A 14,643-nucleotide genomic window follows, 5' to 3' on the forward strand; every position below is an offset into this window, starting at 1 on the left:
GATAAGAAAGTGGCTGCTCTTACGCGACTTGCTTGATATTCCGGCACAAGAACGTACCAGATTTGGAAATGTATAACGATGTAAAGTTCACAGTACATTAAGTGATATAAGAAAATGCTGAGGTGTAAACATGTGGAAGTTTGGTTTTAGGAGTGCTTTTTTACGCTAATAAGTAACATTGGTTACAAAACAATAAAAAGTGTTCATTGTTAGTGGAAGATAGCAGATTTAAAAATTATTCTAACAATGCACACTATTTGCTATGAAATCATGAAGTGTATGCAATGAAAAGGTTAGAAATGCAAAGTTGTGGTATATGACTAATGGGTATCGTATTTGGTGTGATGTGCCTCAAAATGGTTTGTGCGTCGATCAGTAGCCAGAAGTTTTTTTTTACGAAGCAATGCTGGTGTGGCACTAACAGTTAAACAACATTGCGGCATATGAAATCGTAGCAGGACAAATAAAACATTTAAGCAATCCTTATGGACATGCTGCGTACTTGGTATAGTCTTGAATTGTAAGATGTTGAGATAAATAAAAGGTATGGATTCATAGATGGTGTTAATGCACTTTAGAGTGCTTGGTCTGCTGATCACTAACAATAAAAAGAACAGACATTGTGTCCTTACAGAAAAACTAAATTTAAGACCAATTGAGTGCATATATCAGTTGGCAATGCACAGTTGTTGATGTGGTCTTGTAATATGCCCAAACATGGTTTGTGTGCTGATAACCAGATAGAAAGACATGGCGTTTTTACGAAGAAATGCTTAGCTTAAAAGCTTGTCACGTGCGTGGTACTATATGGGTGCGACATTACTGCATTGGAAATTTACCATCCTGCAGGAGCAAGCAATTTGGAAATGCCTGTGAATGTGCGTAGTACTTGGTATGGTCTTTGAAAATTAATACTAGCTTCGGAGATTATTATGCAGAAGAACAATGAAATGTTAAAATAGTGGTATTGTTTCATGCTGTCGATGCACTTTAGAGTGGTTAGTATGGTAACAGGTAACTAGTAAAAATCCAATGTTTTTGTGAAAGATTGCTGAAGGTAATATCAGTCAAGTGTGTGGCTCCATCTTGCTTGAGTAAAATGTAAACATGCAATACGAGTAAGAGAAATTAAAAAAAAAAACATTTGGAAATATCCCTATGAACATGCAATGTACGTATCTTGTATGTGCTTCCTTGAAACATGAAAAGCCTAGAGACTCGAAAAAGTGCTGCGCAACTAGTTGTGCACTTCTTTCTGGCTTGGGGAAAAAAATGTATGTGGTACTCATTGAGCAAAGAAGGCTGGATTGGGGATGTTTCAGGGCACAGTGAAATTTTTTTCATTGACACTTTTGCTCTGAATACAATTTTTGAGAAGTTTTGATTTTTTAATGCATCATGTAATCGGACACGAAACAGCATTACTTTAATTTTGTCCAGGTAGATGGCACTTACTAAAACAGATAGCAACTATTTAAAAAAAACTTCACAGGTTACGTGGGCTGCATTGTGACGCGCTGCCACAAAGACACTGGAAACAACTCGTAAAAGCAAATGCCTGCAGGGCACTTAATTCATTGTTACTGCGAACTGCCGTAGCAAAATATAGTGAAAAGTATGCTAAAAGTATGCTAAAATTACACTAACAACTGGTTTATTTTTTCAAACGGGACTATAATATACAGAAAATGTAAACAGGTGTAAAGTGACATTTACAAGGATCTTAGCCTATTTTGCCATATAAAAAATCAGTTTCTTTATCCTGCAGAGTGATAATATAAGTCTGGCTGACGCATGCGCCCGACTCAGCCAGACTTCTGTCACTCTGCAGGATAAAGGAACTGATTTTTTATATGGCAAGATAGGCTAAGATCCTTGTAAATGTCACTTTACACCTGTTTACATTTTCTGTATATTATAGTCCCTTGTTTGAAAAAATAAACCAGTTGCTAGTGTGCGCTCGTATTGTGTACTTCTAGTCTTTCGTCCGGGTTGCGCTGCCCACCCGTAAGAATCAAATCAAATCAAAATCGCTTTATTTCAGGGTATTTCCTGCGGAGACAGAGACTAAAGGCTGAATTAGCCTGACTGGGCCCCTGCCCCCGTTCAGTTCATACAGCATTTACGCGTACAATAACATATACAGTAACGTGCACATTATATTAAAATTACAGTTGCACTCAATGTACAGCCGATGAAGGAAAGAAAGTGACTTCTAATACATCAGATAAGAAGTATGAAATGCATACATGTGTACATAGATCACGCAGATAGATATACATATAGAAAAGGTCACACAGGATTCATGTGTTATATAGCTAGTAGGCCCTTTATCCTGTTACAGATATGTAGATAACGACTATATACCAGTACATTGTGCTTACAAAACAGAAAAAAAAAAGAAAATCAGGAATGTCATGGTCATAGTAGAAAGTTTTGGAATCCCACCGATGGCACCGGTTGTTGGGAACTCAGCGCTGACGCCCGTTGTTGCACCTGGGTCGCAAGCCCCCAAGGGTAGCGTTGGCCTGGCGGCCTGGGGCACAACTGGAAGCATCCGAAGGTCCCGGCAAAGCATGAGTCGACTGGTAACAACAAAACAACTTGTTTGTTCTAAAATCGCAAAGAGTTGGCGGTCAGGTTGACCGAAGTAGAGAGACGGGAGAGCACGTTACTCAACAGAAGAAATCAGAGCCTCTCTTGGCGTCGGGGGGGGCAGCTGCTTTTATACTCTCGCAGTTGAGGGCAAGAAGGAACCCCTCTATAGACGAGCACGTGACTGTGCTGCTCGGGCACAATGGGAAGAGAAGGTGGAGCAGCCGTCGTGCCGGCGCCGTTCGGGCACAATGGGAAGAGAAGGTGGCGCATACGTCGTGTCGGCGCCAGTCAGACCCCCTCGCTTCACAGTTGGGGGAGCTCCTCTCCCCGGCTGCCGCGCTTCGACAAGCGTGGGCACCAACATGCACATACACACACACACACACACATGAAGACACGTGGCAGTAGAACAGGCCTGGACGCGCTTGGCGGGGAGGCGTAGCGGCGGCGCCGAACGGGCCAAAATGTCTGCCGCTTTGAACGAAGCCCCGGCGTCCGTTGCAGCCGCGCCGGCTAAACCGCGCGTCGTAGGCGAAACGTAACAAAAGTAATGTAAAACAATCTACAATACACATCCTGTTCTGACAAGGAACGTTTTGTACATTCTTTTAAGTTTACCACGGCTGTCTGCCCAATTTATTATGTCTTTCTGTTTATTTAGATTGTTTCCCGTAATTTGTCCTAATCTTCAGAAGCGTCCTCCTATGCTGCCTAAACCCGTACTTATGTTCAACTACCATATCACTGTCTTTGTATATGTTTGTTGTGTGCATATGTTGCACTAATTTATAGAGATAAATTTGATTGGCCATAAGCGTGTAGTGTTTCAGAAATAACTCCCTGGTAGGTAAGTCACGCATATCTCCTGCATAATTTTCAAATATACGTAGCACGCGCTTTTGTAGTATCGTTAATCTATTATAGTTGCGCTGAGTGGTGGTGCCCCATACTAGCGAACAGTAGGCAATCTTAGAATATACTAGAGTGTAATAAAGAGTTTTTTTTAGCCGAAGAGGTATTAATGTAGAAATCTTTCTAATACATCCTATTGATCGAGCTATATCGACTACCAAATGGTCGACGTGACATGACCATACCAAAGACTCTTGGAACCAAACGCCTAGGAATTTTTGCTCAGGTGTTTGCTGAATAATCTCGGTTCTATACGTAATATGCATGCCATGTTGGTCGCGTTTATTTGGAGGGGAAAAAATGATGTATTTAGTTTTAGAGGCATTTAATTGTAGACAATTATCATTTAGCCATTTGGATAGGTTTTGTAGATAATGATTAGCCTTTCTTGAAGTTCACGTTTTGTCCGTGAAGTAAAAAATACGTTAGTATTGTCCGCAAACATTACTATATCAAGGGTGTTGTCAATCTGAGTTAAGTCATTAATGTATAACAAAAACAGGGTAGGACCTAATACTGATCCTTGGGGTACTCCATTTGTTACATTTAACAACGTCGAGGAATAATTATTAACATCTGTAAATTGGAAGCGTTTCTCAAGGTAGCTGGTTATTAATTTCAATGACATGGCACGTATTCCATAACACTGCAGTTTTAGAAGTAGAATATCATGATTCACCGAATCAAATGCTTTCCGCAAATCTAGAAAAAGACCTAAAGTAAAAACCTTATTTTCAATACCTTGAATAATTTTCTCCTTTGCACGAAGTAGTGCCTGTTCAGTTGACTTGTGTTTTTGAAATCCGAATTGCGAACTAGATATGATATTTCTCAAAGAACTTTGTTATGCGATCATTAATTGCCCACTCAAAGACTTTTGATAAAACAGGTTATACCGATATTGGCCGATAATTTGTAAGGGCGTTTTTGTCTCCGGATTTGTGTATCGGAACAACCCTTGCTATTTTCAGTTGGTCAGGGAAGATACCAGTATCGAACATTAAGTTAATAATATACGTGAGAACGTTTTTCAGTAACTTGGAAACATACTTTACTGGCTCAGCCCTAAATTCGTCATAACCAGCAGCGACATTCTTTATTCTATTAAGTAACTCTTCAGTCTCTTGCGGGGAGACGTGATACAAAACAAACGAATTTGGTAAAGAACTGATGTCTTGTTGGTTGTTGACTGCCTAAAATTGCGGTATCTGCCTTTCCTGACTGTATAAAGTACTCATTGAATGTGTTAGCCAAACACTGGCCTGTTATCGCATTTCCATTGATCTCAATCTCTTGTACGCTGGTTATGGCATTGTTTCTGCTTGTCAATCCGTTTACTGTTTCCCATATCTTTTTTACATTAGTTTGATGGCGAAGAAACAAACTTTCATAATAATTTTCTTTTGCTTTCTTTAGATCTGAAGTTAGTTTATTTCGAAGCTTCTTGAACTCCTTAAATTGGTTTACATCGCGCTTACTAATAAAAGTGTGATACATCGCGTTTTTTTCTCTTATTCTTCTGTATAGGGCAGGGTTAATCCAAGGTTTTCTTATTGCTTTTTTATTCTTTCGGCCACATTGTAAAGGAAACGCATCATCATAACTTACTTTTAACTTCTTGTAGAATCCCTTGTAAGCATCATTAAGATCACTGCAGTCATACACGCTAGTCCAATTTATGGCCTCCACTAACGAAAAAAATTTTTCAAGCGATTTGTCGTTTATCACTCGATATTTGCTTACTTCAACATGTCTGCGTGTGAACTGATCAGTAACGCAAAACACGGGTAGATGATCACTTATATTGCTAACTATCACTCCACCTATTAGTTCTGATACACTGATATTCGTAACACAGATGTCTATGGCTGTAGCTGTTTTAGGGCCAATGCGTGTGGGAACCGAAATCAAATTTTCACATCCGTATGACATAATCGGGCTCTTGTAATTCATCGCGTACTGTTCATTACTAACTGTATTTATATTTATATCACCAACAAAAAAAGGTAACTTGTTTGTCTGAAAAACCTGCATCAATTGCTCAAGAAAATCTAAGAACTCGCGTTTAGAACCAGCTGGTTGCCTATATATGGCAGTAAGCTGAAATTGAGATGTTTTTATAACTAAGCATTCAACATTTGCATTTGTAATTGTGTATTCCTCAATAATGGTGTAAGCATATCTATGACTGATATATACCGCCACGCCCCCTCCTCTTTTCCCTACGCGGTCCAAGCGTATACAGGTGTAATTATTAATGACGGGTGTATCATCTGTAATCGTCAGCCAAGTCTCCGTAAGAACAATGACTTCAAATCTCAGAACGAGAGACTCCAAGAAAATTTGTAGCTGTCAAGCTTGTTTTTTATGCTTCTAATGTTGAAATGAATCAGAGAGAAGTTACTTTGCTTGGTCTTAAATGCGGTAAATACTTCTGCTGTATAGACATCACACGTGCTCATCTATAGTAAAAAGAAAGCAAGCTTATAATTAGCTGATGCAAACTTTAGTTCATTTTGGCAAGGTCGTCTGAAGAAGTGATTCGCAGGACAGGACTATCTTCGTTTTTCCTTGCTGGGATCTTGCCACCTGCTGTCCACACAAACTTCCATTTGAGCTCTTTCTTCTTTGCCACTGTTGCTCCAAGCAACTGCTTGTTGTGGCGTGTCAAATGTTCATTGACAAAAATCGCACTGTTAACACCAACCAGGCCAACGTCTTCTGCATCAATTTTCATTTTCTTAGCCTTGGCTAATATCGAGTCTCTCTCAGCACGCCTCACAAAACGAACAACAATGTTCTTGGTTGTTCAGTTCGCAGTTGGAACTCTATGGCATATATCAATGTCCCTCTCGTCAACTGCCTCTGACTATTTCACAGATTTTTCGAATGGCTACTAAAGAGTCGCACTCGTCCGGAACACCCTTTATCTCAAGGTTGTTACTTCTTTGATACTGTTCCAACTCTTGTAATTTCAGAGTTAACTGTTTGTTTTCAGTTTTTAGTTTTTGATTCTCAGATACCAAGCTTTTTAATTCATCTCTTAGCGCCTTTAGATCCCGGGTCACGTCTTTGACATCGTCACATGTGTCACTGCAGTGCTGAACAGACTTTCTCAGTTCCCTGAGTTCAGCACGCATTTCCCGCTTAAATTCTGCAATCAAGGCTGCTACATCACTTTCCCCCTCTTTCCCTTTCCCCGGTGTCATTGTACGATAGCACAGGTATCAACTTAATCACTTTCATACAAAAAAAAGACGACAACAGGCGTGTTCGGCAGCAGCGCAGAGTTGCAAAGACGATTTCAAAGCAAATCGACACTAATTCCTCACCTGCAAAGGATGCAGAATTGTCTTTAGCGTGTGCACACTTCAATGCGCCGCTGCCGAACTGGACGCCTGGGCTCAGTGGGACCGTATTTAAGCCGTCCGCCGTCGGGAAGGTACAGCGACGCCCCCAGCTATCTTCGTCACGTGGTAGAACCTTGACGGTCGCAGATCTTGCCTGTAGCGCTGATTATCCCGGCCACTTCTTGAGATGGCTGCGAAGGATGCAGAATTGTCTTTAGCGTGTGCACACTTCAATGCGCCGCTGCCGAACTGGACGCCTGGGCTCAGTGGGACCGTATTTAAGCCGTCCGCCGTCGGGAAGGTACAGCGACGCCCCCAGCTATCTTCGTCACGTGGTAGAACCTTGACGGTCGCAGATCTTGCCTGTAGCGCTGATTATCCCGGCCGCTTCTTGAGATGGCTGCAAAGGATGCAGAATTGTCTTTAGCGTGTGCACACTTCAATGCGCCGCTGCCGAACTGGACCATGATAGAACATGTTCTATCACCAACTCGCCCAGCTTGCCGTGTAAATAAGGATGATGTCTTTGTTGCTGTTTGCAAAAATGTTGTTGTCCTCCTATGCCAACAAAGTTATTGGACAGGCAGTACTTCAGAGGTGCCCGTGGCCCCTGTTGCACATACTGCAAGGCCACATTAAATTATTGGTGTTCCAGCACAGCTCTATACACAGCGGTGATCACGATGGTTCACTGCAGTTCTAAGCACTAAAGGGGGTAAGGAAAGTAAAAGGGGAAAAAATAGCACAAGAAAACCATTATGCACAGAGCTTGGCATTATCTGGACATAATGACTAGCTTGAAGAAATCAAATTAGATATTGAGTTTAAAAACAAAACTAAGAATATAACTGAAATTAAGAATTTTGTATTTGGTGTGATATGCCTAAAGTGGTTTGTGCAAAAAGTAGCCACCAAAATAAAAAAGGGGTGTTTGTAAAGGAAAGTGTAATAAGGAAATGCCAGAGGTAAAACCAGCATATTGTGCTGCAATCGGTTAAATAACCGTAAAACAATATACAGCAAATGCTCATGGCAGTACGAAGTACTTGGTTATGGTATTGTAATGTCTCATGAGAGATGGTGGAAGATGTTTAAAAAAAGAAATGCTGAGGCATTACGTGGTGTACAGTGGTGCAAGTGCCGGTGAGTAATCTATCAGTTGAGTGACACAACAGAATTAAAACATTGTCACGCGTGCAAAAAAAGAATACTGAGGATTAATAGTTTGGTTTTAAAATGTGTTAATACAGGGGCTTCAAACAGAAAAAAGAATTAAAAAAAAAGGGCAAGCTGTTTTTATGAAGACATGCTGAGGTTAAGACAATTTGGAAGGGTGGTTCTTGTATAGACTGAGTGACTGTATTCTAGAATGTTGTGGGGTGTAGTTGGTATGGTTTTCTAGTGATTAGCTTCAGAGATTCAAAGAAAAACGAAATGTTGAGGTGTTAAGAGGTAGAAGATACAGTTTCAAATGTGTAATATGCACTCAAATGTAGGCAGGAGTCGTGCTTGCAAAGCGATGCACTAGAGTGGCTGTGTTGGTTAAGTGACGTCGATATGAGCAATAATAAACTTGCATGTGCTTACAATGACGCCAGTCACTTAGTATTGCCTTCTAATCATGAAAAAATCATGCAATGGAATGTGTGGTGCAAGAAGAAATCAAAAACAAAATGCGGCGGGAGGACATTCCTGTTAAGTACTCGAATGACGACCTCAGAGTATTTGAGCGAACAATGAGTCATATCTGCTAAAAGGCAAGTTTTGTACGTTCCTAACATAGATGGCGTAGTAACGGAAACCCGAAGACGTTCGGTCATCCTGGAATTCTCTAAGGACGCCCCTTTACCAAACCGAGTGTCGCTTGGATTCTGCAGTTATCCTGTGACAGAATACATGGCATCGGCTACTCAATATTTCAGATGTCAAAGACATGGACATATAGCGAAATATTGTAAAGGCCCCATCCGCTGCAAGATATGCGCTGGTCCACATACACATAAGGAGTGTACGTCACGTTCCCAGCCTCAGTGTGCAAACTGTGGAGCTGAGCATGCAGCGTTATACGGAGGGTGTCCTAAAAAGAAATCAGCCACTCTTGCACGGACGATGGAGCAAATCCAAGGAAAAGTGCGGAAACGACGAGAACCACCACCGAATCCGGATGTGATATATACATCGACAAACCAAAAGCAACACGACACAGTACAGCGCAGTGACACAGCTTTGAAAAAGTCCTTCGCCTCAGTCGTGAAAGAAAACCAGCAAAGGCCTTCAACTGCAAAGAGTCCATCAAAGCCCTCAAGTGATGTAACCTCAAGCCCACAACAGCAACAAGAGTCCTCAAGGTCGCAGCAGAAAAACTGGAAGAACCAAGAAAAGCTGTTCGATGGTACCACTGCAAATGAAGTATCAAGTATACTGATTCCCATGATGTTCGTCGCAATCAAGGCTATTCTCCGTGCCAGCCCATCGTTTAAGAGCATCCCTGAGGTAGATGCCGTCCTGGCTTTAGAACCGCTGGTGTCGTCTTCTTTCACGGTGCAAAGCCGTGATTCTTCGCAGTAGCAGTGATGGCTTCACCAACAATTGTCTTGCAACCGGTGTCCACCAACAATCACTTCCGCACATGTACTATATTCCAGTGGAACGCTCGCGGCTTGCGCTCGAAGTTAGCAGACTTTAAGCATCTTGCGCGAGTGTACCGATTCCCTTTTATGGTCATTTCCGAGTCTCGCGTCGGCGAGCAGTTTAGGATAAAGGGTTATTATTTTCATCATTCAAGGCGACAAAATGGAATTAGCCGACTGCTCGTTGGATTTCACGACATACATGCCTCTGCGATTGACGTAGCACCACATGACAAGAACGAATGTGTTTGCGCAACCACAGTGATTGCATCCAAAGTGTTTACCCTGATCGGCGTCTACTTGGAACCAGGATCACCTTTCGACGGGACAAGATTGGAAAACTTGTTGGCAAACACTCAGTCTCCACATATTATTTGTGGCGATTTCAACGCACATAACGAGATCTGGGGCAGTTCACATACATGTGCTCGGGGTGCTAAGCTGGCGAAGCTTCTTGCAAAATACAATATAGAGCCCTTGAACGATGGCAGCATAGCATACCTGAAAAATCCGAAGTCTGCTAGCTGCATTGACGTCACACTCGTATCAAGTCAAGTGGCCCCTATGTTCGAATGGTGTACAGATTTCGAGACTCGAGGTAGTGATCACTACCCGATCCTAATCTCTGCCCTTCATTTTCGGATGTCGCCCAGAAAAGTGAAACTGAAGTTGATAGACTGGGAAGCTTACACAGCAGCCGTAGACAAAGGGATCACAGCTTCGACTACGAATGCAGAATTAATACCAACAATAGCTCACTGCCTCAAACAAAGTACCCGCTCTGCCACTAAGCATTGTAATGTACCAACTAACGATGAGGAATTTAAAAGGTTATGTGCCATTCGAAGGCGTGCCGAAAGGAAGGCTCTACGTACTAAGAATATCGAAGACCTCAGAGCTTGTCGACGGGCGCAAAGACATATAGGACGTTACCTCACCAAACTGGACTGAAAAAGGTGGAGGGACTTTTGTGGGACACTGGACATACGACAACCGCTGAGCAAAATATGGCGAGTCGTCAGAAGCATTCGCAAAGAGCCGCAACAGCTTTATCCTTTTATCGCCCTCTCATTACATGAGCGCGCATCCCTGAAAGAGGTGGCAGAGCAGTACTGCAGGCTCCTTTCCAACGGGGCACAACCTTTCCGGCAAATTGCAAGTCATCAGCCTAGTCCACCTCGAGCTACCCTTCCCGACTTAGAACTACCATTCACCGTCGAAGAGCTCACGGCAGCAATCAGTGACGTAAACAAGCGATCATCACCTGGCCGTGACTGTGCAAGTCATGAAGCGCTCGCAAATCTATGCCACACATCTCGCCTACGCCTTCTGGAGTACTACAACGCCTCATGGATAATTGGAGAGGTTCCTACGGAATAAGCTTGCGAAAGTTATTCCTATATTGAAGCCAGGAAAGCAGCCAACAAATTACGCCTCCTTCAGACCCATATCTCTGCTTAGCTGCGTAGGGAAGCTATTCGAAAAAATGATCTACAAACGACTAAATTGATTCCTGGAAACTACAAAAGTTTACCCGGAGGAAATGAATGGCTTCCGGCAAAATAGGTCCGCAGTTGATAATGTCATTGCCATGGTCTCATCAATTGAAGAGGAATTGGTCTCTGGAAACATACCTGCTGCATTATTTTTAGACATTAAGTCAGCATATGATTCGGTCTTTCATGAAGCAATACTTGACGCTTTAGAAACCCTTGGTCTTGGAGGACGGGTTTACGCATGGATTGAAGACTCAAGGACGCCAACTTTTCATGTGTACCCCGGATGGCCCCACGGTGCTTTATGCCGTCAAGAAGGGAGTGCCACAAGGAGCTGTGTTAAGCCTGGTATTATTTAATTTAGTCCTCATCCATCTGAAAAGAAACCTGCCCCGCGGCGTCAAAATCACACTGTATACGGACGACATCTGCATTTGGAGTGCAGCGCGTTCCCGTAGTACCACCCAACGACGTCTCCAGAGAGCGCTAGCAAATATATCGGGGTCTGAAATTGTCCCCCGACAAAAGCGTTGCCATGGCTTTCACGCGGGAGGTGTATGGAAAAATACCCACTAGTGTTCGGTGGTCGTGCCCTTCCATATGTCAAGACGCAAAGGTTCCTTGGAGTGACGATCGATAGGAACCTCACATGGTCGCCCCAAGTAAAAAAACTGAGTGAGAAGATTTCTTCGACGTCGCACATATTCCGATTTTTAGCCGGATCACAGTGGGGCAGCAACTGTCGATCAATGGTGCTCCTCCATAAGGCCCACGTCGATGGAACACTACGTTATTACCTCCCGATCCTGCAGAACATGTCTCCCACAAGCAAGAGAAAACTTGAGGCAGCACGAAACGACTGCCTTCGCGTATGTCTTGGCCTTCCGAAGAGGTCGTCCCGCTCAGGAACTGTAGCAGAAGCTGGATGCCTGCCTCTCGAAGTGCTATCTTCGCAGGAGACACTTCGGATTCACCTCCGCCACGTCATTCATACGAAGACTCACTTTTTAAAGGATATTTCTATAACCCGTGCTACATCTAGCTTTGGGCAGGCCGTCGGAAGCATATCTATTTCGATTCCTGCTCAGGCGTCACAAATTATGCCACGAAACATATCACCATGGACACTGTCCCCACTGGAAATCGTGCCTTATATACCTGGAATAAGTGCAAAAAAGGAAATGCCTCAAGCAGCGACTTATCAGATAGCTTTAGAATATATGCACAAAGAATACGCAGCCGCAACACACATTTTCACAGATGGCTCTACAACTCCACATCGTTCATCATGCGGACTTTTTGTTCCCTCTACAGGGCAATGATTCTCGTTTCATCTTGAGCGAGCGACATCATCTACTTCAGCGGAGCTATATGGCATTAAGGAGGCCCTTGTGTATGTCTTTCGAGAGCAGCCGCCAAAGACATGGGGGATTTTCACGGATTCAAAAGCAGCCCTACAAAGTATGTGGAACAGGAACAAGCGTTGCAATAATCAACCTGCAGCATTTCACATTGCTTATCTTCACCACAGGTCATTGCTGGGCATTGCATAAAGTTCCAGTGGATACCTGGCCATGCCAGCAATTCGGGAAATGAAAGTGCGGATGAAGCTGCCAGAAATGGACTCCAATACCGCAAGTTCAAAAGAAAATTTTTTTACAAAAGCCGACGCTTCAAACATGGCAAAAAAATATGCCTATCAAGAAAAGGACCGCATCTGGAATCTGCCGCTTCACCAAGATAACTTCCTGCATTACATTGACCCAGAAATAATACCGAAAATTCCACGACCACTTCCTCGACACTCGAGAGACGTTGTACCATAGTCTTCGACTGAACGTGGCATACACGAACAATTATCTGTACCGCATAGGGCTTACCACTAACCCATACTGTGATAACTGTAGCAACCTAGAGACAATTGAGCACATATTACGAGAATGCCCCGCGTACCGCGACAAGAGACAATTTTTTGAGCAACAAATGGACATGATTTGCAAGAACCGTTAACGTTACCGAGCATCTTGAGTCCAATACCCGGCCTTTGAAAACAGCGACGGGTTTTGGATTTATTGTTCAAATACCTATCAGAAATTAGTATAATCAGAAAGCTTTAAAAATTACACCCTTCATAACAAAAGCCTAAATTTACCCGCCATGTCGCCTGTAAATATTAGTATCAGGTCCACTCGGACATTTCATATTTATTTTTCTCCTCTTTTTCTCCCACTCTCTTCTGGAATCTTTTAATCCCATTCCCCATCCCTATACAGAGTAGCATGCCAGCGGTTATATACGCGCCGGCTAAATTCTGTTTTTCTAATAAAGAGCTCTCTCTCTCTCCCTCAAAATGCTGCTGTATATGTGGAGTTGTGGTTTTATTGTTAGCCTGAAGTGGTATGTATATGCACTGATGAACACGCAGAAAAGAAGGTAATGATTATGACAAAAAGGAGACTGTTGTGTACTGTAATCAGTTAAAAAGAAGCCAACAAAAACTCCAAGCACAGGCATGTCTGACTGCGTTTGCTGGCTTCTTACGACTAATAAAAATTTGGCAATCTGTTTCCTTTCTTCTCGTTCATTATTATCAGTTGAATAATATTTGGGTATAAGAAATTAAGCACTGGGAAAGAAAATTTATTTTAAGTTGTTACAACAATGCACAATACCTGGTATGGTCTTCTAATGATGACTATAGCTGATAAAGATGGATTATGTATAAGTTAAAACTGAAACGATATAGTGTATAATCATGGTTTCATAACGGTGTGATATGCCTTGAAGTGCTTGTTGCTACAAGTAAAAAAAAAATTTACTATTTCAACAAACCAATGGCGAAGTGAAACAAATTGTGTGGCACTACAATTGTTTTGTGACAATACGGCATGAAAAATATTGGCCTGAGCAAAAAAAAGTGAGACTCTCAAATCATTAGGTTAAGTAAGCATTTGCTTTGGTCTTTTAATGAATGCATTGAAGATGTATAACCTACATAATGAATGTGATAGAATAAACTGAATTGATTTATATTTTGTATATATAAGTGTAAGAGCTGTTTGTGCACTAATTAACGAGAAATACAAGGTATCAAGAATGAAGTGCCAAAGAGCAGTCTATAGTATTGTATCACTTCTGCAGTTATGTGTAGCACAGGAAGAAAGTCCGGGAATCCTGATGACGATGTGGAGTACTTGTAAAGCCTTGCCATTATGAGCTTGAAAATGGAAAATGTGTTTAATGAAAAGTAAAAAAAAAATAAATGCTGAGGTATGTGTTAAAGGCATTTTATATGAGACTCTGAAGTAATGTGTCCATACTGGTATTTACTGAGTACCATTTCAGCAGAAATCAAACACAGGAAAAAGAATTTTTGAGGAATGTGTAAATGAGGAGGTATAAAATGAAGTGTTAGAGTGTATAGCTACAAAATTAATTTTATATTCAACATGATCACTTAAAAAAGACATTCATTTCCAAAGAACTGCTGATCTAAGAATCAGTGGAGCTAGTTGTAAATATATTGGCTGAATGAGGCATCAAAAGGCAGAGCATTGCTTACTGGTTTGTGTTGATCAGGGATCTAAGAAGTAAAGGACGACTATGTTGCTTTAAATATCCGAATTTTGGTAATAAGTAGCTTGAGAGAATTTTGCA

General features: G+C 42.0%; 1 long non-coding RNA gene across 1 annotated transcript; it reads left to right on the plus strand.

Moving 5' to 3' along the window:
- Positions 1-1,695: 1,695 nt before the first annotated feature.
- LOC142588520 (uncharacterized) lies at positions 1,696-14,025 on the plus strand. Its single transcript, XR_012829725.1, has 2 exons — positions 1,696-12,447; positions 12,518-14,025. It is a non-coding gene; the product is annotated as an uncharacterized LOC142588520 (long non-coding RNA).
- The last annotated feature ends 618 nt before the right edge of the window (positions 14,026-14,643 follow it).

This window comes from Dermacentor variabilis, chromosome 7 (assembly GCF_050947875.1).
Source record: "Dermacentor variabilis isolate Ectoservices chromosome 7, ASM5094787v1, whole genome shotgun sequence".
NCBI classification, from domain to species: Eukaryota; Metazoa; Arthropoda; class Arachnida; order Ixodida; family Ixodidae; genus Dermacentor; species Dermacentor variabilis.